The sequence below is a fragment of the Pinus tabuliformis genome, chromosome 8 (genome assembly GCF_031772625.1).
Source record: "Pinus tabuliformis cultivar Carrire ecotype Pingquan chromosome 8, CPIR1, whole genome shotgun sequence".
Classification (NCBI taxonomy): domain Eukaryota; kingdom Viridiplantae; phylum Streptophyta; class Pinopsida; order Pinales; family Pinaceae; genus Pinus; species Pinus tabuliformis.
This window is the reverse complement of record NC_142294.1, coordinates 718,136,032-718,159,926: the sequence shown is the minus strand read 5'-3', so window position 1 is coordinate 718,159,926 and position 23,895 is coordinate 718,136,032. Positions and strand designations below refer to the sequence as shown.

At 39.3% G+C, this 23,895-nt stretch overlaps 1 protein-coding gene across 3 annotated transcripts in view; it reads right to left on the bottom strand.

The window, feature by feature from the left end:
- The window catches only part of LOC149237607 (DNA gyrase subunit B, chloroplastic/mitochondrial-like), a 356,836-nt gene that overhangs the window by 262,973 nt on the left and 69,968 nt on the right, over window positions 1-23,895 (bottom strand). The gene's annotated exons all lie outside the window — the stretch shown is intronic.

Sequence of the window (23,895 nt, the reverse complement as noted above, 5' to 3'; positions counted from 1 at the left end):
GTGAAAATAACCCTTTTGAAACATGTTATCATGAAATGAAGGACATAGTTACGGAAAGGTGGAACAAAATGACCACACCATTGCACGTTTTGGCCTATGCATTGCACCCCAAATATTATCATTGCAAAATTTTGTCTTTACTTGGTAGAACAACACCAAACAATGATTCTGAAGTGGTACAAGGATACAAGACAGCTTTGAGGAAAATGTATAGAGATGTGGGAGTTTCCATGGAAGTGCGTCAAGAATTTGGAGGATTTGTACAATCTACTGGTAGCTTTTCAGATCCAATAGCTATGGATGATCGAGGACATCTTGATCCTATTACTTGGTGGGGCTTCCATGGTGGGTATTGCATTCATCTCTCGACTCTAGCCACCAGGTTGTTATCACAGGTTGCTAGTTCCTCATCAGCTGAGAGGAATTGGAGTACATATGGCTTCATCCATTCAGTGAAGTAAAACAGGTTGGGAGTGGCAAAGGCTGAGCATCTTGTGTATGTTCATTCCAACCTCTGTCTTCTATCACATGTTGAACCAGAGTATAAAAAAGCCCCAAGCAGGATGTGGGATGTCGAACCTGAGATCTCTGACTTGAACGTGACATTAAATGCCATGACTCACCTCAACCTACTTGAGGATATTGTTCCACCACCAATCCAGCCTATTGATGCAACTTCCTACATTCCAGGACCCCCATCATCTATTCATGATGTAGAGTTGCAATATGTAGAAGAGAATGTAGATCCATTTGAGGATATGTAGTTAAACCTACTACACATTATGATATTAGTAGAGTGATCATGGATGAGACACTCATTTTTGTACTTAATATTATCATTTATGATATTATCTTTTTTGTATGACGGAGGATGCATCATTTCAGTGTTTCAATCTTCTTATATGTTTATAATATATATGATGGTTTTAGTTCTAAATGTTGTGATTTATAAATGGATTTGATTTTTGAACTCCAAAAGTGTTCTTTAACATTTTAAAAATATTATTATATTTTTTGTACTTGACGTATCCTTGTCGTATCTGGATCCTGGATTTTCAAAAATCTAGCGAATCCGCATTCGGATCCGTATCTGAATCATGGTAACTTAGCCTCAATCTACTACACCTCGCTGCCAAAGAAGGCTTATAACAAACCTATGTTAAGCCCATAATTGTGTTTTGTTGCTTGAAGAGTGCCACAACACCTTGTTGGCACATGAATTAGTCCTTACATTAGCCCAAAGTCACTGCCCAAGCTTCAGAAGGTTGTTGTTATACCAATACAGCCTCAAGAGATGATCTATTGCTTCAACCAATGCCCTAGAATTGGTCTACAAACCTAGCTGCACCTCAGGAACCTTACTTCCTTTGAGGGTGGTCCATTGTCACAATTTGTCCTCCAAAGTCATGTGTTGCCACAACAAATGTTAGAAGGAAGGTCGTTGTCTCAGATGTCTTCCTTGGATGAAAATACAACCACAAAGAAGATTGTTGCTACCCAAACAAACTTCGTTGTCCTAAACTGCCTAGACAGGCACGATGCCACAAAGTTGCTCCTCAAACCAAATAATTCATGGGAATCTTCCCTTGCTTGCCAAAACTAAATGAAAGATAACTCAGAAAATTATGCCAAACAAAATAGAGAGGGATTGGCTAGGGTGGAATCTTTCACGAATGAAACCAATCATAAATAAAAGGGGTCTTAAAACCCTAAGGAGTCTCAGCTCACAAAACAATAAAATCCACCAACAATGATCAAAGAGATAATTCTTCTTCTCCTATTTATAGATTCTCTTTAAGGTCTCTTCTCCTAAATTTAATTTGAGGGGCTAACAAGTTTCCCTCCACTTTGCCCCAATTTGGCTTCTTTCACAAGTTTATCCTCCAATTACCCCAATTTACCCAAGGTTACCCCAAAACATTGAATAATGGGTTTCCCCTTTTACAATTGACTATAGCCTACAAGGTTGGATAGGCTACTGCATCCTCCCTTGGGCAATTAATTAGAAGAGGACATTACAGTCCTCCCTTCCCAACATTGCTTGCCCTTAAGCAATTGCAAGTTCAGGTGCTACAAAATGTTTTCTTCTATTTTCAAGAATGAGGACCCCTCTCAAATGATCCATATTCCTTCCTCTAATCACTTCACCATCCATCTCCATTCAAAACAAGTGATGTAACAAACCCTGGCTCTTCTCCATATTCACTACGACTATGAATATTTGCAACTACAAAAACTGCCATTAAATATCTTGTGATGACCAAGCGACCAACATTGAAGTTTGGGGTGATATTGATGTTAAAGCCCCCATAACTATATAATAGAGTTGGATGAGGACCATTAAGAGCGATGTTTTTCATAGATACAATGAAGATTGGTATCTGAGTTCCATTTTTGCTGGTTATGAAAACCTATCTAGCCTCAAACCCTGTCTGCTCAAAGTCTTGAACAAATGTCTCTCTAAAAACTACTAACTCTGGTTTTTACACATATAGGTTGCATCGATAGATAATGCCATGGATAACGAAGCTGCTAAAGCGAATAAGTATGTCCTTGTCTTTATGCCTCCCTGATATTCCAAAAGCTAACCCAATATCCATTAGCAAATTATGAAGCAATTTTCCATATTGTGAGAATTGTATTTGCAAATAATGGTTTAATAGGAGTTCATTTCCATTGACACAGCGAGTTGATTCAAGCACCCCCTTCTCAGATTTCCCAATATCATTCAATTTAGAAATTTATCTATCTATCTAGTTGTCTAGTTGATCTATTGTAGACAGTGTCTTCATTTCCTCCATAACAATATTTATTATGTCTTAAACTTGCTTTCGATGAGTAACCACAAAATCTTCCTCTTCCTTAAAAATGGCATGAAGCTCCTCATTGGGATCAAAAATATCTAAATTTGATGCATTCCTAGATTTTAATCTTTTATTAATTGCACCAGTAATATCTTTCTACCTCCCATTAGCAACAACATTATTATTCATCTTTATTGCTTCTTCTATCGAATTTTGATTGTATTGCCTATTAGCTTTGTCCTTCCTCCCAAATTAGAAAGGAATTTGCTTATCTTGCTCTTGTTACTCCTCAATAGTGCAAAAATCGAACCTAACAACATTATTATTGTTCATTCATGGATCTGCATAAGCAGAATATGGGTGGCTATCATCTTGACCACTTAGAGGACCATGGTCCATTGTAAAATGTCAGTAAGTCTCACCATTTGACTGTTTATGCCAACCAAATCTATTGCAATCACTTTGAAGATCCAAGCTATTGGTTTCAAAAGTGTACTAGGAAAGCAGTGACAATGGTAGAGTCAATGGAGCAGCAGATAACTTTCTCAGTCTCCCTTTTGTCTCACAAGTCTCTAGTAGGGATTCATTTAAGAAAACTCGTTTCTCATAAAAATTCTTAACCTCCCTTGCACCTAAGTCTTCCAGTGACCAGTCGTCTGTAAAAATCATTTGCAATCACCCCATGATAATCGTCTACTATGGATTGCCTATGCTTTTCGCTATCTCATTTGGTTGTAGCAGTCCTAGAGGAGTGTGTCTGTGCTTGTTCTATTGACAAGTTATGCATCCCTTTGCATGCCTCAACACATCATCCTTGAGGCCCTCCCAAAAAAACCTTTCTCTGATCTGCATGTATGTTTCAAAGAGTCCTTGGTGTCCTTCTAGTTGTGGACCATGTATGGCCTTCAAGATCTCCTTCTAGAGTGTACATTCAAGGATCAGATATATCTTGTCCTTATAGAAAATGACCTCATCCTCTATTTTGTATCTATCATCTTGGATGAGACCGTCCATCAATTCGCAAGCAAACTTATTTTTGGAATATTCTACCAAGAGGTGGGCTTTCCAATCTCTGGTGATTTCCATGAGTGAGCATGCGGCTGGTATCCTAGAAAGTGCATCAGCCTCAACGTTATTCTTGTACTTAGTACCAAAATATTGTCGGTTGCTACCTGTTGATTTCTAATTTGTGATTAAATATTTTGTTATGCAAGCTACATCTCCATGTTTATATTTTACCAAGAGGTGGGCTTTCCAATCTCTGGTAATTTCAATGAGAGAGCATGTCATTGGTATCCTATAAAGTGCATCAGCCTCAACGTTATTCTTGTACATAGTACCTAAATATTGTTGGTTGCTACCTGTTGATTTCTGGTTTGTAATTAAATATTATGCTATGCAAGCTACATCTCCATGTTTATATACTGCCTCCATTTGCTTCGCTGATAGAGTTCGAGGATCACCATTGGACATACCTCTCAACACTATCTTGTTGCATTTGAGGCCTGAAATTCCATTTTCATCACCCGATAGTTCATTGAAAAGTTTCCTATCGAGTACAACTATTGTACCCCTAACACGACATTGGTACTTGCGAGTTCTATCACATAAAAACTATCAGTGAATGTGCAATTACCCAATGTCACGCTCAAGCGTGGGACCACTTGTGTGCATGTCATGTTGTACCCATCAGTGGCCCTCACCTCGAAGCCCTCAAATTCTTTTGTGGGAATACCTCTTCTTGCCACAACACCTGCATAGATGAAATTGTGAGTGGCTCCACCATCGACCAAAGTTGTGATTCGTTGGCCCTGTATGACACCTCTGATCATGAAGGTGTAATATTTAGGAACTCCATACAGAGAGGCAATAGTACCACCTTTGGTTCCTATACGGGGCTTCTCGTCTCCTTTAGCCTCCTCAAGGGATTGTTCTTTTGTGGGACTGGCAAGCACCTTGCTTGGTGTTGTCATTGTATCATCTTCATCATCACTATCAAGCACCACTTCAATGTAGTGGATCTTCCCCTTCCCCAAAATCTATGACCGAGTTCCTTGCAAGTGAAACAGAGTTTCTTGCTCCTTAACTTGCTCTAAGTCTCCTCATCCAATCTATCCTTCTTGGTCCCATTTTTCTAAAATGGCTTCTTATCTTTGTCCTTCGAAGGGATAAGTGGTTTGGATGGAAATTTCACCTCTGGTGTTGCATCTCCCATATCTTGTGTCTTGGTGCTAGCATCATGTAAGGTGGTAGGCTTGAACGCCTTGACCCAACCATGCAGTGGTTCAGCTAAACCTTCCATGAAGAGCATGACCAACTCCGCTCAGATATGTCTATCGCTATGAGAGCTAATTGCTAGAATTCTGAGATGTAGGATTACAGTGTTTCGGTCTACTTGAGTTGTGCTAGTTCTCTAAAGAGTCTATCAGGATCCTTCCAGTCGAAACAATCTATCGATCTTTGAATGAAGTCCTCGTAAAAGGTGATGTTGTAATGTCCCAAAGTGACCAATTCATGGTACCACCATTCATGTGCTTCCCCTTCCAAATGTAGTGTGACAAATTTGATAACATTTGCTTCCAACATTGGATTAAGTTGTAAGTAGGTGTCCAGCTTTGTACCCAAGCCTTTGCTGAGCACTTGGATGATCCATGGAAAGAAGGAATGGATAGTTTCCCCACCTTGCGCATTAGATCATGATTTTGTTGTGCCTTGGGCCTATTTTTGTACTTGATGCTACTAAACTCATGAAAAGTCATGGCTATTCGTACATATTCTCCTAGTGTTGCATACTCATAAAAGTATTTTGTAAAATTTTCATTTTGTTCGGCTGCTTCTTAGGTTGTTGGCCCAGGACTATCGAGAAATTGGGGTAGTAGAGATCTATGGTTCCTTCTAGTGGTTGCCCCTGTGTTATAGCTTGTGCAAAGATATTGAAGGAACTAGGATTATGGTTGTTGCTCCCCTCTGAAAAGTTCTTGTTACCACCATTAGGCCCATTAGGGCATTATTACCTGTGATGTTTAGATTTCCCATGACTTGGGTGAAAAAATAGTTCATTTGTTATTGTCTTTGGGCTATTTGTTGCTTCCCTTGTGCTATAAGTTGGGCTATTTGTTGTTGCCCTTGGATTGTCTGTTGTTGCACCCTTGATAGCTCATTTAAGATGCCAAAAGGGTTCTCTTGTTCTTTCCTGTCTTCCATAGTTGAGTTATGGGTAGCCCTCTTCCTCCTAATGATTGCAATTTCGCTATCTTCTGGAAACATACAAAGTTCATATGCTCACAAGCTGGTAGGATGCATAGCTCTGATAACACTGTAATATCCCTTAGGGAAATTTCCTTTTAGGTTTGAAAAGAGAACATGACCAAATTGCACCAGTATCATAATATTTCTTCCAAATTTGGAACAAGGATGATATTAAATGCAAAATAGTGTAGGCATGTAGTAGATTTCACTATCACACTATTATCAATAAAATATATATAAATTAATGCAAATAATGTAAACAATAATAATAATAAATAATGATTAATTAACTAGTAATTAGTTAATGAAGAGGTATGTCACTAAGGACATGACAGTTGGTGAAGGTATCTGCTTAGCTATATAAGCAGGCCCTCACCGAGTCACCCTCATTTGTAATCATCTCACTTGTATTCAAATATATATATATTTGTCCTACAATGCATGTCTTTGTCTTCGAAGTATTGAAGATTATTGCAAAGTACAAGAACTTTGTTCGTTACATTTGTATCAGAGCATTCCTCTAAGTATACGAACCTTGTTCGTTACATTGGTATCAGAGCCACGTTCTCTGATCCAAGTCCTTGGTTATCGAAAGTCGTCAACTTTGTTGTCATTGAAGCATTTCGCTACAAGCTTTTGGAGGTTCTCCATTTTTTCACTATCAAGCCCTTGGTCATAAATATTAAAAATAGAAAAGAGAGAGAATATATTAGATAAAAAAGTTATTAAAAATATATATATATTATAAAAAAAATAGTATATATATAAAAAAAGAGGTTGAAAAGAAACGGACCATATATATAGGAAAAAGTCAATATATTATAAAAAGAAAAGAAAATTTAAAAAAAAAAAGTTAAAAGAAAAAAAAAAATATATATATATATATATATATTTTCAAAAAAATCATATAAAAAAATGTAAATATTAAAATATATATATATATATAATTTAAAAAACAATTGTGGCTCGCCTCCATACCAACCACAGGCCCCACCGACAGACCAATACCCAAACATCCCTGCCAAACAAACATCGACTAACTCCCGACGACCATCCCAACCATTGTCTGAATTTCTCGTTGTCGCCCGGATTCTACACTGTCGTCGTGGCCCATCTATCCCACCATTGCACAACGCAGCCGATCTTCTCGATTAACTACCACCTAATCGTCTTGACTGCAACCATTGCAATTTTCCCTCGCTGTCGAATACCAAATGCCACAGCAATAAACTATCACCCGCTTCACGCAACCACCAAGCATGTTGATTAGTCACACCTTTGCTCTACCACAACCGCCAAACTACCCGCCACCGACCATAATGATATCCATCGCCAACCACCGTCCGTCCACAGTTCCAACTATCGATACACTACAATTTTCATTTTTTTGTCAATTCATTTGTAAAACTGTCATTAAAGTCGATAAAATCACATTCATGCATTCATATAATCACGTGTCTAATACTCCATCGATCACGTCCGTACAATAACAAGTTGTGTTGGTATCACTGTTGTGGGGGAGCGCCCCCCCCCCCCCCCCCCTTCGAACCCGCTCCCGAAGCGCGCTCCGGGCGGGAGCGGCTCGGGAGCGGGTCGGGAGCGCGCTCCCGTAAAAAAATTTGCGCTCCCTGGTCTGTGAGGGAGCGCTTCAGGGAGCGATCGCCCCCGCGCTCCCGGAGCGCTTTTTAATGCCCGGGAGCGATCGGGGAGCGATCGCTCCCTGATCGCTCCCGGGCATTAAAAAACGCTCCGGGAGCGAATTTTAAAAATCCGGGAGCAGTTCGGCGGAAAAAAATTCCGCCGGACCCGAAAAAACAAAAAAAATTAACTAATTTTTTTTGGTTTATAAGCCCAATGGGCCAAAAAAAAATCATTTCAATGAGATTGAGCTTGAGCTTGAGAGCTGAGGAAGAGCAAAGGAGCAAGGAGCAAGAGCTGAGGAGCAAGGAGCCAGAGCTGAGGAGCGAGGAGCAAGTGCCAAGGAGCGAGGAGCAAGCTTGCAGAGGTAAGTAACTTAATCATTTAGTTAGTTTAGTTGGTTAGGTAGTTAGTTTGTTTAGTTTAATTTACCTGTTTGAGTTTAAAGATCATTAATTTAAATTAAATTAATAAATTAAATGAATTAATCCCAATAAACTAAATTAATTTGCAGATTCAAGACTCAAACCCTACAAACATCAAACACGATGGACCTGGGGATTTTTATTGGCATTTTCCTCTTCCTGGTCCCTTTTCTGGTTATTACGGTGGTGGAGAGTAGGAAACGGAGGGGGCCTGAAACTGAAGAGGTGGATGAAGAAGCCGGAGGAAGTCAAATAGGTGAAAACCCCAGTGAGGAGGATGTGGAGGAGGGTGAACATGAGGGTCAAAAAACTAAACAAGACCAAACTCCATTGTGGAAATATGTTCAGAGGGCTGAAACAGGGAGAGGGGGTGGAACCACTAAATTTCATTGCCCCCATTGCAACACTGATTACACAGGCTCATACACCCGTTTGAGAAGACACCTTTGCGGGAAAAGGGCATGGGATGGAGAGAAACAAATAGGAATCAGAACTTGCGACGCGGTGTCAACAGCAGATAGAGCCAAATACATAAAGGAAGAGGAGGACGCCCAATACAAAGCAAAAAGATCAAGGGGTTTCTTTGAAAGCTCACAAAGAACTCCTTCAGCATCCTCCCAAGGCAGTGGATATGGACATGGAGGCTCAGGGTCATCATCTTTACGTCGTAGAACCATATCAGATTTCCTTGATGAGGGGTGTAGGAATGATGTGGATTCAAAAATTTACAGGTTCCTCTATGCAAATGGGATACCATTCAATGTTCTACGCTCACCTTATTGGCACGAAATGGTTTCTGCCATAAATGATGCCCCTAAAGGATACAAGAGCCCTGGGTATGACAAGGCAAGAACTGTTGGCCTTGATCATGAAAAAGCAAAAATATCACATTCTTTGAATAAAATGACAAGTTCTTGGACTGACAATGGGGTGTCCATTATATCTGATGGATGGACAAATGTAAAAGGCAAGCCATTGATAAGTGTTCTTGCTGTGTCCCGAAGTGGTCCCATTTTTCTAGCTGCACATGATTACTCAGACAAGTTCAAGACCGCTATCAACATTGCAGAAGCATTGCTTGAAACAATTGAGCGTATTGGCCCATACAATGTCATCCAAGTCATCACTGATAATGCTCCTAATTGTAAGGCAGCGGGAGCAATTATTGAGGATAGATACCCGAACATATTTTGGTCTGGATGTTTGGTTCACACATTGAACCTTCTGTTGCATGATATTGTCAAAAACAAAAATGAACAATACCAATGGATTGGTGATTTGTACAAGAAAGGAAAAAAAATGATAAAATTTATTACAAATCATAGCAATACCCATGGCCTTTTCCGCAGTCACTCGAGATTGGAGTTGCTGAAGATTGCGAGGACTAGATTTGGTAGCTATTACCTCACCTTCAGGCGCCTTTTGAAGGTAAGAGAGGGTTTAGCTAGCATGGTATCAAGTCCAAATTGGCAGGTGTTAAAGGAAAGGGCTACAAATGTAGCTGACATTGCAGGTTTTGAAACGGTGGAGGAGGCCGCTCTTGATGGGCAGTTTTGGACAACTGTGAGACAGGTATTGGATTTCACCAAGCCAATTTATAACATGATTCGGTTTGCAGATACAGACAAACCAGTGATTGGCGAGGTGTATGAGCAAATGGATACCATGTTGGGGGAAATAAAAGACATTGTTAATAACAGAGATCCCGACTTGTACAATCTGATTCACGATTGTGTGTGTGAACGGTGGAAAAGGCTTAACCTTCCACTACATTGCTTGGCGTATATCCTTACGCCAAAATACTACTCAGATTCTTGGTTGGGCAAACCTGCAGCAGGGGGTGGTGTTAGGACCAAACCCCATTTAGATCGAGAGGTAACTAAAGGATATCTGGATGCATTAGAAAAGTTGGTGCCTGACAGGGAGGAATGTGCAGTTGTGCGCCTTGAAATAGGCAGATACTTCACTAGCAGTGGTTTGTATGGTAACTTCCATGCAATGGACGACAAAGATAAATTTGATTCTCTCACATGGTGGGAAACATATGGCGGCGACGGACTTTTGCGAAAATTGGCATTGAAAGTTCTTGCACAGGTTGTAAATTCTTCTTCTGCAGAGAGGTGTTGGAGCACCTACAGTTATATACATAATGTGAAAAGAAACAGGCTCAACGAAAACCGAGCAGAAAGCTTGGTTTATGTGCACTACAATTTGAGGTTGTTGAGCCATTACTGTGATCGGGCTAATGAAGATCCCACATATAAAATTTGGGACAATCACCCTGAGGACGACAATTTGGAGGATGGCATTGTACATATGGAAGAACTAGAAGATGAGCTTATACGGGATGAAGCTGAAGCAACTGCAACAGCCATGCCACCTCCACCTCCACCATCCAGTAGCAGTTCTCGGGGCCCGAGTCTTGTTCCATTGCTGTCGCCACCTCCATCGACACCCTCGCGTGGAGGCTCTAGTTCTGGTCGTCGGTCTGGGCGGGAGACTCCTAGAAGACCGCCACGACCTACTTATACTCCTGGAGACTCTCGTGGCAAGGGCCACTTGTAGATTTACAGTTTACTTGTCTTTTTTAGTTTCTATTAGACTTGTCACTTTAGTTTTCATAACTGTTCAGTGTTGAGTTTTGAGTCCTTGACTCTTGACTCTTGACTCTTTCATATCATTATGACATTATGATATTTTTTGTAAACATTATATCACTGTGACAATGAAAATTTGAAGTTTGAAGTTGGGCCTTGGCAATTATAACTCATTGGTAATGATTGTGAATTATGAATATGATGCTTTGTGAAAGACTAAAGTTGTTTCATTTCATCTCATTATTCATGTTTCATTTTATAAATTTTTAACATTTCATATCATGTTAACAGTTAGAAGTTAGGACTTAGAAATATCTTCGATATTACTTCTTGTAATGGTTAAACTTGGCTTACAAGTACAACTTGTTACTTTGGTGATCAATGATGATAAATGTTATTGAATTGAATGTTATTTTAATTTATTATTTTACTAAGGTTGATGACGATTATAATTTCTAGATGATTGATGTGATATGGTTCAATGATCAATTTATGTTTTTTTATGTTTTTTATGTCTATTTCATCATTCTACATGTTTTTGTTGACATATATGTATCAAAAATTAAAAAATATAAAAAATATATATATTTTTAAAAAATCGCTCCGGGATTCACTCCCGAACCGGGAGCTTCTGAAAATGGTCGCTCCCGCTCCCGCTTCCGCTCCCGCTCCCAAGTAACACTGGTTGGTATGAATTGCATGAAGTATTAATTTGTTTTTGGCTAAACAATTTGTGTTCCTATCATATCGTACAGTCGCAGGAAAATAAACCCCTTACTAGGTTAAATTAATTATAAAGATAAATATATATATATATATATATATATATATTTGGAATTAACTTAAGAACAATATTATTTAAAAAGAATAAGGGACCAATTCTTAGTGAGAAAAGTTGGTTTTATAAAAAAGACTAGTTGGGAAAAGAAACACGAGAAATTCTCAAAGTTCATATATAAGGACATTATATTTATATATATATATATATATATATATATATATATATATATACGAAGTTTTGAAGAATAAAGTATATATTAAATAACCAGAGAGATATAATAATCTACATAAAAGAAAAAGTATTAATATTAAAAAAGGGATTAGAAGATCTTTTATAAAGAAAAGGATATTTTTTTAATTTTTTTCGAAGAGAGAAGACAAGGTGAAGCACATGAGGGTGTGATTAATGATCACTCTCCTTGAAATCTAACATATATGTTGCTTCCGGTCCTGCAGAGGTTGTGGCTCTGATGACTGCAAGGTCACCGTTTTAGACACTAAAAAGACTAGACTTCTCAAGAGAAGACACAAAGGTGTTATTATCTTTCTTTCAACCCAACTTATGCTTGGGGGTTGATTATTAAATTCAAGATTAACCGAGAATGTTGAATGCAAAGAGAATTTATAAGGAGTTTTAGTGAAGCGAGATGTTAAAGACTCAAAGCACTTAGATTACGATTTATTCTGAGTTAAATGCTAAGTACTTAAGCGAAAATTTAATGAAAAATCCCAATTATGCAGATGCTCAAAATACTCAATTTCAAGAATCGAAAGATATACAATTTTCCACAAGTCCACGATAAAGTACTCAAGAAAAATGTTGATCACAATTACTCGAAAAACTCTCAAAACTAATTCAAGAAATATCCAACAATTTAAGTAAATAAATCCAAACTTAGAATTAATTTCCCTTTTAGATAGTGAGTGATCTCAATAAATATCAAACATTAAAATCAATGATCTCAAAACTTAGCTGAAGCATGCAGATAATGAAAGCCTAAGCACTTAAATTTCAACGATTTAATATTCAAGATAACAAAGAAATTTAGATGCTAATTAATGCCAATTTACTGAACAAACACCTCTTCAAATAATTCTGGAACTTATTAATTTTTCTAATGTTTCACATCCAAAAAGATATATATATATATATATCATCTTCTATAGTCAAACTCAGAAAAAAAATTTACAAATTTATGTTTGCCTTGACTATATAAAAAATTTAAATTTTTTCCCCTCAAAAATTTTAGAGATTTAAGGCCCCAAAACCTCTATCACAAAAAACTCAAAAAAAAAGGAACTTTAGATTAAAATTTGTGTCACACATTAGAGACAACAACAACAACAACAAAAATGAAGTTATTTTTGTTATTTGTGATAATGGTCATAAAATAAAAATAAAAATGATTTTTTTATTGACCAACGCATCAAAAGATTAATGTGATAAATGTTAGGGAAAGAGAAATAATTAATTTAATTTTTAAAGGGCCAAAAGCCACTTCAAAAATTAAATCAGATAATGCTTCAGAAGTCCAAGGCGTGAGGGAGAGCAATGGAGTTGTCGGCCAAGGAAGGAGGGACGAGGGAGCAACAGGTCTAAGGATGAGAAGGGACGCAGATTGAGGAAACACAATGCAGAGAAAAGGGCTGGAAGAAATTCGCACGCAGAAGGGAGGGTTGTCGAGTTAAGGAATCGAGAGGAGTTGTGACAAGGTAGGAGCTAGGGTATGCATAAGAGAACAAGGAAGAGCTCACGTCATGAGAGACAAGAGATGCATGAAGGAGAAGGAGGGAGCAGGAAACGAGGGAAAAGGGTAACAAAACGTGATGCAGAAAGGAGAAGGGACGCAGGCTAGGAAAGGAGAAGGGATGTGGGCCAGGAAAGGAGAAGGGATGTGGGCTAGGAAAGGAGAAGGGACTGCAGGCTAGCAGAGGAGAAAGGAAGAGTGGTATGCAGAGGAAAAGAACATGAGGGTTAGGAAAAAAACGCTAAGGAATGAGAGCCATGAGGGGATAAGGGACTTTGATGAGAGAAGGAGGGCTTTCGAAAATGCAATGGAGCAAAGGTTTTCGAAGTCGAGGGAACAGCAAATAAGAGGGAGGAGAAAATGGTGGACCTAGGGCCCCAAAAATTTTAAAAACAAAAAAAATTGCCCAAAAATTATATCTCAAACTGATGTATTTCGACTTCAAATTGTTCTCAGAATTTACTATGAAAACCTCAGATCTGAACCTTCAAATGACTGATTTCGTCATTCTTCTGTATCCCTACAGCCAAAAATTTGAGGCTAGATCTTGCCCTCTGGGGCCTAGATGTTGATTTGGGGTAGCATCGGATGTACTCTAAGCCTCAAATTTTGCCGGGAGGCTTGGGCACGGGTATTCCAAAGAACCCAGAAAGCATTTTGGAAAATTCAACCCATAAGTGATTTTATTAAAATCATTAATATTTTTAATAGGGTTCCTAAGTCTAAACTTAGGAAAATCAAAATATTAATGGTTATTAATCTAATCAGGAGTGAAACTTCTAGAAAAAGCCACGGATCAAACCAAAACGATCTGAGCCTTTGAATGTGTTTTAATCTAGGTCGTTGGTTGTCCAACAAGGAGATATAAGAAGGGGCTTGAGGGTCATTTGGAAAACAAACAGAGAGAAAGAAAATCGATTTTCTGAAGTGAGAAGTTCCCAGGAGGAAAAATCAATTGAAGAAATCTCTTGCAGTTGAGGGGCAGTGATAGCAGCTTCCGGAGAGAGAGATTCTCAGTCGGAGATACATCAGTAGAGAGAGGCAGTGAATGATCTAGAAGCCTTGATGCAGAGCCAGAAGGGCCACGCAGAACCAGCGCAGAGGGAGAGAGAGGAGTCTGAAATATGCAGATGAATTCGATTTTTAGAAGCCGGACACCGGGGTGTGAGACCGAGAGGCAAAATTCGAATCTCCTGGGCAATAGATAGACCAACCAGAGAAGTGACGCAACACCCAGAGAGCTTGACACTAGGCTGACGCAAGCACTACGCAGAGGTAGCGCAGAGGCAGCCAGAAAAGTCGGGGGCAGTCATTTTGGGGCTGGACTAGCCAGGATTTCTCAGTGATTGTGTGAGATAAAACTCACAAAGCTTCTGCCAGCATTTCTCTCTGTAACCGAATAACCCTGTGAGGTATTCAGTGATGTATTCAGATTTTGCTATTGCTTAATAATAATAAACCCTCAGAGCGGTTGCACCGGTTTTCCCGCATTAGGTTTTTCCAAGGACCTTTTGTCTAAAAATAACTATGTCCTATGTGTTTCTATTTTCCTTGCTCAATTTCCATCTTTCAGAATCATAATTAATTTGGTGTAGGTTGCTTCAGTAATTTACTTCAATGTTTCAAGAAGAAATTTGAAATAAGCTTGTAACAGAATTTACAATCTAGGTAAAGTAGATTCAGCTGGTTATGGTAAGATTCTTGCGATTGTTAGATCTAGGAATTTTCACATGGTATCGGAGTTGTTGATGTGAAACAAGGAAGAGCAGATCTAGCACTGAAGCAAGGGCCAACTTGCTACAGCAAGCAGCAGTTCGAATCCCCTAAGGGATAGAGCAGTTCTAGCCATGAGGGCTATATTTTCGTGGATGTCTCTCTCTGAGTGAGCCAACAGAGAGGTAAGACTGCCAGATAGAAAACTTGCCAAGGTAGAGGGAGTTACGCATAGCCATGCAGATCTAGAGGGACGCAGTTTCTACAAGCTGAGTGCTAGGCAGAAAAGCCCTCGGAAGGAAGAAGCAAATCGCATAGTGAGGGAATACTTCCTCAGTGATTTCTTGCCAAGGAAATTAGTATTTCTCATTTGTTGAGCAGCAGAGGAGCAGCAGCTTACCAGCTCCATCAGGGAGTGCATAAGCTAGCCTAGAAGCTACGCAGTAGGGAGAAAGAGGGAGTTGTTCGACATTTTTTGGAGGATATGGCAACCAGTGGATTGAGGGATCAGGACAGGTTGGACGGGGCTTCCAACTATGCCATCTGGAAGGCTAGGATGACTTTCCTTCTAGATGGGCATGCCCTCAAGACGTATGTTGATAATGTAGTAGTTATCTCGGCGAATGCAGATCCGCTGAAGAAGTACAGAGCTGAGATGGCTAAGGCGAAGAGGATGATCCTGAATGGAGTCAAGGATCACGTGGTGTGCCACATTGCAAGCAAAGGAATCGCTAAGGAGATGTGAGATGCCTTGGCCACATTGTATCAAGGATCTTCCGAGCAGCAGAAGATGTACTTAGAGCAGAAGCTGAGATCTGCTCAAATGCAGAAGGGAGAACATGTGGATCCGTTCCTCACAAAACTGAAGGAGACCCATGATGAGCTATCAACTGCAGGCATACACCTCAGGATTCGAAGTTAGTGAGACTGGCTCTAAATTCTACCTCGGATGAGTGGCAAATCTTTGTCCAGAGTATCCTGGGCAAAGCAGCATTACCAAATTGGGACGCGATGTGGGCGGCTCTGAAACAAGAAGAGCTGAGAAGAGACTTGCTCAAGGTCAAACTTGACAGGAGCAACAGCAGCAGTGGGTCGAAGCCCAAAGTAGAGGAGGAGGATAATGCAGCCCTTGCATCGAAGGGATAGCAGGGGCAATAGAGACGAAAGAATGATGTCTCCAAGGTGAAGTGCTTCAAATGTGGCGAGATGGGCCACTATGCATCCCAGTGTCCTTTCAAGAAAAAGGACAAGTATGAGAAGTATGATCCTAAGGTTGCAGTCGCAAAGATCAAACAAGAGGAGGAGTTCGCCATGACAGCCAAGATACCTCCAAGAGGGAGATGGGCTGATATAGAACTGTAGTTCGATCGAGTTACAGATGGGAAAGATCCTTGAGGAACCCACCTCTTGGATCATCACCTTGCTACAAGAGCCCATGATCAGTAGTAGTGGGATGGTGGAGCTTCAGTTGGTGCCATGGAGTGTTGATTCGACAGATGCAGTGGTTGGTAGCACCAGAATGTGAGTAGCGTAGAGTAGAAAGGCAGTAGTGCAAGGAGGCACAGTGCAAAGCTTCAGCAGCGCAGTGGCTTCAGAAGAGAGCGTGGGACTAATAACAGTCAGGATTTCAGCACCAAGGTGTATCCACTGGATACTTGTCCAGTTTTGGGTGTTTTGAGTTCCTTTTCTCAACAACTGAGTTACAGTATGGATGCAGTGTTAGCAATGGCAGTGCTAGCAGCATATCAGATGCGGCGTTTGAGAGGGAGTTGCAGTACAGATGTAGCATTGGCAGTGGCAGTGTCAAAGACAACAGTACAGTAGCAGCAGCAGCGCAGTAGTTGGTGCACAGCATGTCAAACATCAGCAGCGCAAAGAACAATGCTTCAGAGTCAGAGCAGTATGCAATAGCAATGTATTGCTAGAGCACATTCCTTGCTAAGAGGGAGTGTTGATTTGGGGTAGCATCAGATATGCTCTAAACCTCAAATTTTGCAAGGAGGCTTGGGCACAGGTATTCCAAAGAACCCAGAAAGAATTTTGGGAAATTCCACCCAGAAGTGATTTTATTAAAATAATTAATATTTTTAATATGGTTCCTAAATCTAAACTTAGGAAAACTAAAATATTAATGGGTATTAATCTAATCAGGGGTGAAACTTCTAGAAAAAGCCACGGATCAAGCCAAAATGATCTAAGCTTTTGATTGTGTTTTAATCTAGGCCGTTGGTTGTCCAACAGGAAGATATAAGAAAGGGCATGAGGGTCATTTGGAAAACACATAGAGAGATAGAGAAAATCGATTTTTTGAAGTGACATGTTCTCAAGAGGAAAAATCAATTGAAGAAATCTCTTGCAGTTGAGGGGAAAGGATAGCAGCTTCCGGAGAGAGATTCTCACCCTGAGATACATCAGTAGAGAGAGGCAATGAGTGATCCAAAAGCCTTGACGCAGAGGCTAACACAGGGCCAGAAGGGTCACGCAGAACCAGCGCAAAGGGAGAGAGAGGAGTCTAAAATCTGCAGAGGAATCCGATTTTCAGAAGCCGAAAGTCAGGGTGTGAGACCAGGAGGCAGAAATCGAATCTCCTGGGTAGCAGATAGACCAGCCAAAGAAGTGACGCAGCAACCAGAGAGCTTGATGCTAGGCTGACGCAGGCACTGTGCAGAGGTAGCCAGAAAAGCCGAGGAGCAGTCAATTTGGGGTTGGATCAGCGAAGATTTCTTAGTGATTGTGTGAGGTAAAACTCGCAAAGCTTTTGCCAGTATTTCTCTCTGTAACTGAATGACCTTGTGAGGTAGTCAATGATGTATTCAAATTTTGCTACTGCTTAATAATAATAAACCCTCAGAGTTGTTGCACTGATTTTCCCACATTGGGTTTTTCCTAGGACTTTTGTCGAAAAATAATTTTGTCCTACGTGTTTCTATATTCCTTGCTCAGTTTCCATGTTTCAGAATCATAATTAATTTGGTGTAGGTTGCTTCAGTAATTTACTTCAATGTTTCAAAAAGAAATCTGAAATAAGCTTGTAACAGAATTTACAATCCAGGTGAAGTAGATTCGGTTGGTTGCGGTAAGGTTCTTGAGATTGTTAGATCTAGGAATTTTCACAGTAGATCTGCCTCAAAACCCCGAATTTTCCTTGACAATCTTCAGATATGAATCTGCACAAAACAAAAATAAAATCTGAGATCCTACATATATACAAAAAAATAAATTGAAACCCAAATCCCAACTTAGAAAATAAAATTTAAAATTTCTAAAGATTTACACAATTAAATTTACAGATCTATCAGATCTGAGGAGTATGAATCCAACTTCGCTGCCATATCTGTAGATTTCAGGCTCTTGCTAGCCAAATCTAACTATTTAGCAGAATTTATTAAAGATAAATAAAAAAATTAATTTAGGTACTAACCCAGAAAACCCTTGTAAAAAGAAATTTGTTAGATAATCTTAGGATTTTAATCAGAAAGGCTCTCCAGATCATGTCTCGGGAGTCGGTTGGTCCAATCGAGGACTTCCCCAAACACTCAATTTCTGAATACGAATGATTTCTACACACTTGGAATTTAAGCTATTAAACCAATAGAGATACAAAATAGTGATTAAATTTTCAAAGATTAGAGGTGTCTGCTAATCAAATCGAATTGTAATGCTACTTTAAACCCAATAATCTAAGCAAGATACCTGTGCAATAGATTACTCTATGAAATCCATTAACCAGCAACTTATCAAATAAGATCAGCAGAATATTAAGAACAATATTACCATAACACATCGGAGAGGAAAACTACTATCAAATAAAACCCCAAAGACTTTGTGTTGTACGTTGTATTATTGCAAAAAAAATATTACAAGAGAGCTTCAAAAGCTAGTACACGACTCAATCATCGGATCCTTTCGAATGACAAATGACTTCTAATTTATAGATTAATTCTCCAACGGCTAGTTGGCTTGATCCCCGTTAAAATAATCCCAACCATTCAAAAAGATTTAATTATCTTTTAATCTCCTCCGTTGAAATTATTTTATTTTTTGAGGAAATTCAAATTTTTCATTTAATTGAATTTTAATGGACTCATAATTAATTATTTTGAGTTGATTTCCTCAAAAAAATTGACTTTGACTTAACTACCAAGGTCCAAGGGTCCAAAATCTCTTGAAATTTTCAACATTCCCTTGCCCGCGGACCTCCAAAAATTAATTCTTCTAGACTCCACGAATTTTAAAATTTAGAGATTTAATTTTTTCTAGGACTTCAAATTAATTAAATTTTTGGCTTTGGATTTTAATTTATTTTTGCCAGGAAATTTAATTAATGGACTCATGGGGGGATTAATAATTTTTCCAACCCACAAATAATTTAGCCATGGTGTCTAGATATGAGGGACAATGCACTAAAAAAATTTTACATCAAGATATTACAATTTAATATATGAAGGGGGAACACCCGTTCGTTATAGACCCTCAATTATTTACCCAATTCTGTAGCTCAAATATGATCTAGTAGACCAAATAATTTGTAATAAAGCAATTTAGTCAATTAGCTTAAATTACTCCCAAATTACTTCTACAGAGACTCGACTAGAACACTAGGACTCATCTAAGATCTTGACAACAAAATCCACCCTAGCTTTGGGGTGAGGCTGGAGGGAAAAACTTTATCGATCATCCATGTTTAGAAACACACATGAATCGGTGACATGAAAAACCTCCTAAGATAGAAATCATCACCAAAAAGGTAGGATTACCTAGGTTGTTACATACATAGATGGTCTTACTATAATCATTTACATTAAAAACTTGCAAAACGGGTTTACAACTTTTACAAAATGCTGATTGAAAATGATGATGAAATCTGGATAATCTTCACTACTCGAGCATGATGGAATTGTTACCACTCAAACCAGAAGGGGACCTAAAAGGGGTTCCTAAGAGAGCAACTGCTAGGATAAGGACAATTGTGGAGGCTTAGGCCACTGTCACCATAGCTAAGTCTCTATGTTCTTTACGGACTTTCACCGATGGGAGGAGTCTCGGTAGTGTAGCGATCACTTGTAAACTAAGTCACAGGACAAGTCCTCCAGGGTCCCATGTCCCGTATTTTACGTACTGGACACGAAAACGGCCCTAATACGTGTCGAATACGGTTTTTATCGTGTCCTGTAAAATGGAATACGTATTCGCCGATTTTCATCGTGTCCTGAATTTGGAAAACGCGTATTTCGTTGGTAGAAAACGTTGCCTGCATAAGCTGCAATTTTTTTTGAAAGAAACAAATAATTTTTGAGTGGGGCAGCTTAATGATCAAGTGTAGGCCCTAGTATTGATATGCTATTCATGGTAATGTTAAATTCTTAAAGTAAAAGTGACATTCTCCTTGATCTTCATTTTCATCCTTTTACTTAAATTTTTAACATTACCATGAAATGACTCAGGATGTTTGAGAGTGGTTCCGGCCTCATTGGATTTCATATGGAGAAAGTAGAATTTTAGATTTCATTCAAAATGCAGCAGACTTATCAGTTTTTCAGGATTTCAAGATTGGGAGATTGTAATGTTTCCAGGTGACACCACCTGCCCGGACTACCCCTGCCACCAGTAGAGGATGTGGTCTACCTCCTATAGCTCCTACTTCTAGTTCTTCAGCTTCTAGAGCATAGCAAACTCCACTGCCAACTCCACCAGCACCAACGTCTACATCTAGAGGGAAAGGGAAAGCTGTGGCATTTTCTCGCAAGAGGGGCAGAGGAAATCAATAGGATTAGACTTTAGTTATTTTCTTATGTGCTTGTAAGTTGTACATGAACAATGAACATTGAATATTCAAGAATCAAGACCAAGCATATCACATTCTAATTTCTAAATAGTAAATTTTGATTCTATTTATTTTTTTAAAGTGAACTATGAACTTTGAGAAGTAATTATATTTTAATTTGATTAGATAAGTTGCAACCTGCAATTTAATATGGATAAAAAACTATATTTCGGTATATATATATATTTTTATTAAATATATATAAAACGTGTCCCCCATGTCCTGTTTCCAGGTCGTTGCGTTTCGTATTGAATACTCGTATTTACGTGTCCTTCGTGTCTCGTGTCCTCGTGTCATGTGACTTAGCTTGTAAAGTATATGTCAATGGATAGGTGGAATGTAACCTTGGAAGCCCTTTCCCAAGGATGGGGTGAAGAACGGAACATGCTTGCTCTTTAAGCAAGGGACTTGGTCCTCCAGGGGTAAGGGGTGAGGATTGGAGGGTTGAGGAAGAAGGAATAGGCTTATAGACGAGGTTCTCAATCCCTATAATCCTTGGGAAAATTGGATTCCCAAATGGTAGCAATTGATAAATAAGTGCAATGGAGTAGGGAATGAGAGGGGTAATCCTGGGCCACATATTGGGGCATAAGGGTAGCTAGATAAGGGGAAGCCCACACCTGGGTATGTAATGTGTAGGAGGGAGCAATCGTGGTACATGAAGTGATCCAACCTTGAATTTTTTTTACCCTTTTTAATATGCCTTTTGCCTTTTATGAATTTTCCTTAGTTAACTGCTCAGGGCTCAAAGGGCAAGAACATGATGTGTAAGATATAGCAGCAACTACCCCCTTTAAGGTAGGGCAATTCATTTCCCTCTAGGGGTCGGGAAAATCATGGGTTCCTGAATGATAAAGGAGGCTCATCTAGGGCCTATGGAACCAGGGTGATGACCATGGATCGGGGTAGATCTCATTTATTGGCTTTTGCCTGCGTGCTAATTATTTTGTCCCAGCCACTTTTGCATTTTGTTGTACAATTTCATCTTAAATGTGGCCACTTATGCTTTTTTCTTTTTCTTTTAACTGCTTCAACCTCAAGGGCATCATTCAAGGCCTAACGCAAGGTGGGGGCGAGGGGATAGGGATGCTGGCCCTATGTGGACCCAGAATGCAAATGTGGACCCAGGTGGGAGAAATGATGAATGGGGTATAGTGAGTGGAAAGGAAGTAATATATAAGGGTAAAGGAGTGGGACCACGCACCCAAAGTCGAGGTTTCCCAAGTAGTACCACCCTAGAACCAAATGGCCAATAAAGGAGATCCCACGACACTAAGATCCAACGGTAACATCCAAAAGAGATCGAGGGGACAAGAGCACAAACTAAGCCCACCCTTTCCGCCAAAACCCCCATCAATCCATACCCAGAAGTATCCATGATAAGTAAACCCAATACTCAATTACCAAATGACAAGACATGCCTTTAGATTTGAGAGGTCCACCTTCAAACATACGATTAGTACAGGTGGGTGAGGGACCACATGGCTGGCTCAGGTGGCAAAGAAATAGCACAACAAGCTAGTAGGAGGCTGCAAGGGGTTGTTGGCTGCCAGTTAAGGTTCATCATCGAGAAAAAATTCTCCTGGTGATATCACCCACGAAGTGGTGGGTAATAGGAATCTTCTTGTGAGAATGTACATTGCTATAGGGTTGTTGACGCGGAGTGGTCAACACTACCCAAATACACTTCACTGCCCTAAACTGCCTTAGACAAACACAGTGCCACAAAATTGCTCCTCAAACCAAAAAATTCACAGAAATCTCCCCTTGCTTGCCAAAACCAGATGAAAGATGCCTCAGAAAATTATGCCAAACAAAATAGTGAGAGTGATTGGCTAGGGTGGAATCTTCCACCACCAAAACCAATCCAAAATAAAGGGGTCTTAAAACTCTCAAGACCCTCAGCTCACAAAATCGAAATATCCACCAACCATGATTAGGGAAATGATTCTCCTCTCTTATTTATAGATACCCTTCAGGGTCTCTTTTCCTGAATTTAATTTGAGGGGCTAACAAATTTCCCTCCACTTTGCCCCAATTTGGCTTCTTTCACAAGTTTTTCCTCTAATTAAACCAATTTACCCAATGTTAAACCAAAACATTGAATAATGGGTTTCCCCATTTATAATTGACTACAGCCTACAAGGTTGGATAGGCTACTTCATTCTCCCTTGCGAAATTAATTAGGAGAGGACATTACACCACCTTATTATCTAAAAGAAATTGGTCAATATGAATGTAGTAATGGGGTATCGGGGTTTTCCTTAACAAAATCTTGTTATAAAGAATGCCATCGATCAACAAAATTATCCACTTTATTCTATAGGCATCCAAAAGTACAAACGAGAGAGCACAAGGACTATAGAGGATCACATTGCCTCACACCTTGCAACCACACTCACACATGCACATTATTAAAGAAACAAAAAGAACACACCCACACACACATAGAAGGCAAGCAAGTCAACATAAAATGCTTCATACTCAAACTCTAACAGTAACTGGGGATTATCTGTCATATTAAAAGTCTCACATTAGAGAAAAAACATGCTCAGCACCAAGGTTCCCATGCAGCCAAGGGTACACATCATCAATGTCTCTTGACATGCATTACGACATTATCCATGCAGCTAAGATCACACATCATCAATGTCTCCTGACATGCATTACTACATTATACATGAAGCTAAGATCACACATCATCAATGTCTCTTGACATGCATTACCACATTATACATGCAGCTAAGATCACACATGGTACCTTGCTCATTAACTTATGGCTACACAAGTCCAAATATTCATCACCATTCATATTTTAAAACTGAAGAAAAGTGACTAACAATATCGGTCACTGTCCCCCAAAGCTTATAATTAACTCAAAGGCATTAATACCACAATGCAGCCAATATATACTTAATAAAGCTATTGACTCCCAAAAGGTGGTCGTGGTAATCCTCTGAAAGATATTGTGCTCCAACATATCATCACCAAAAAGAATTCAATACCTATCTTGACTCCCAAATTATCAATGTGGTATAATCAATAAAAATTATATACCAGTATCAAGACACGAGACACGGACAATACAATTTTATCATCACCCATTAAGGCCATAAC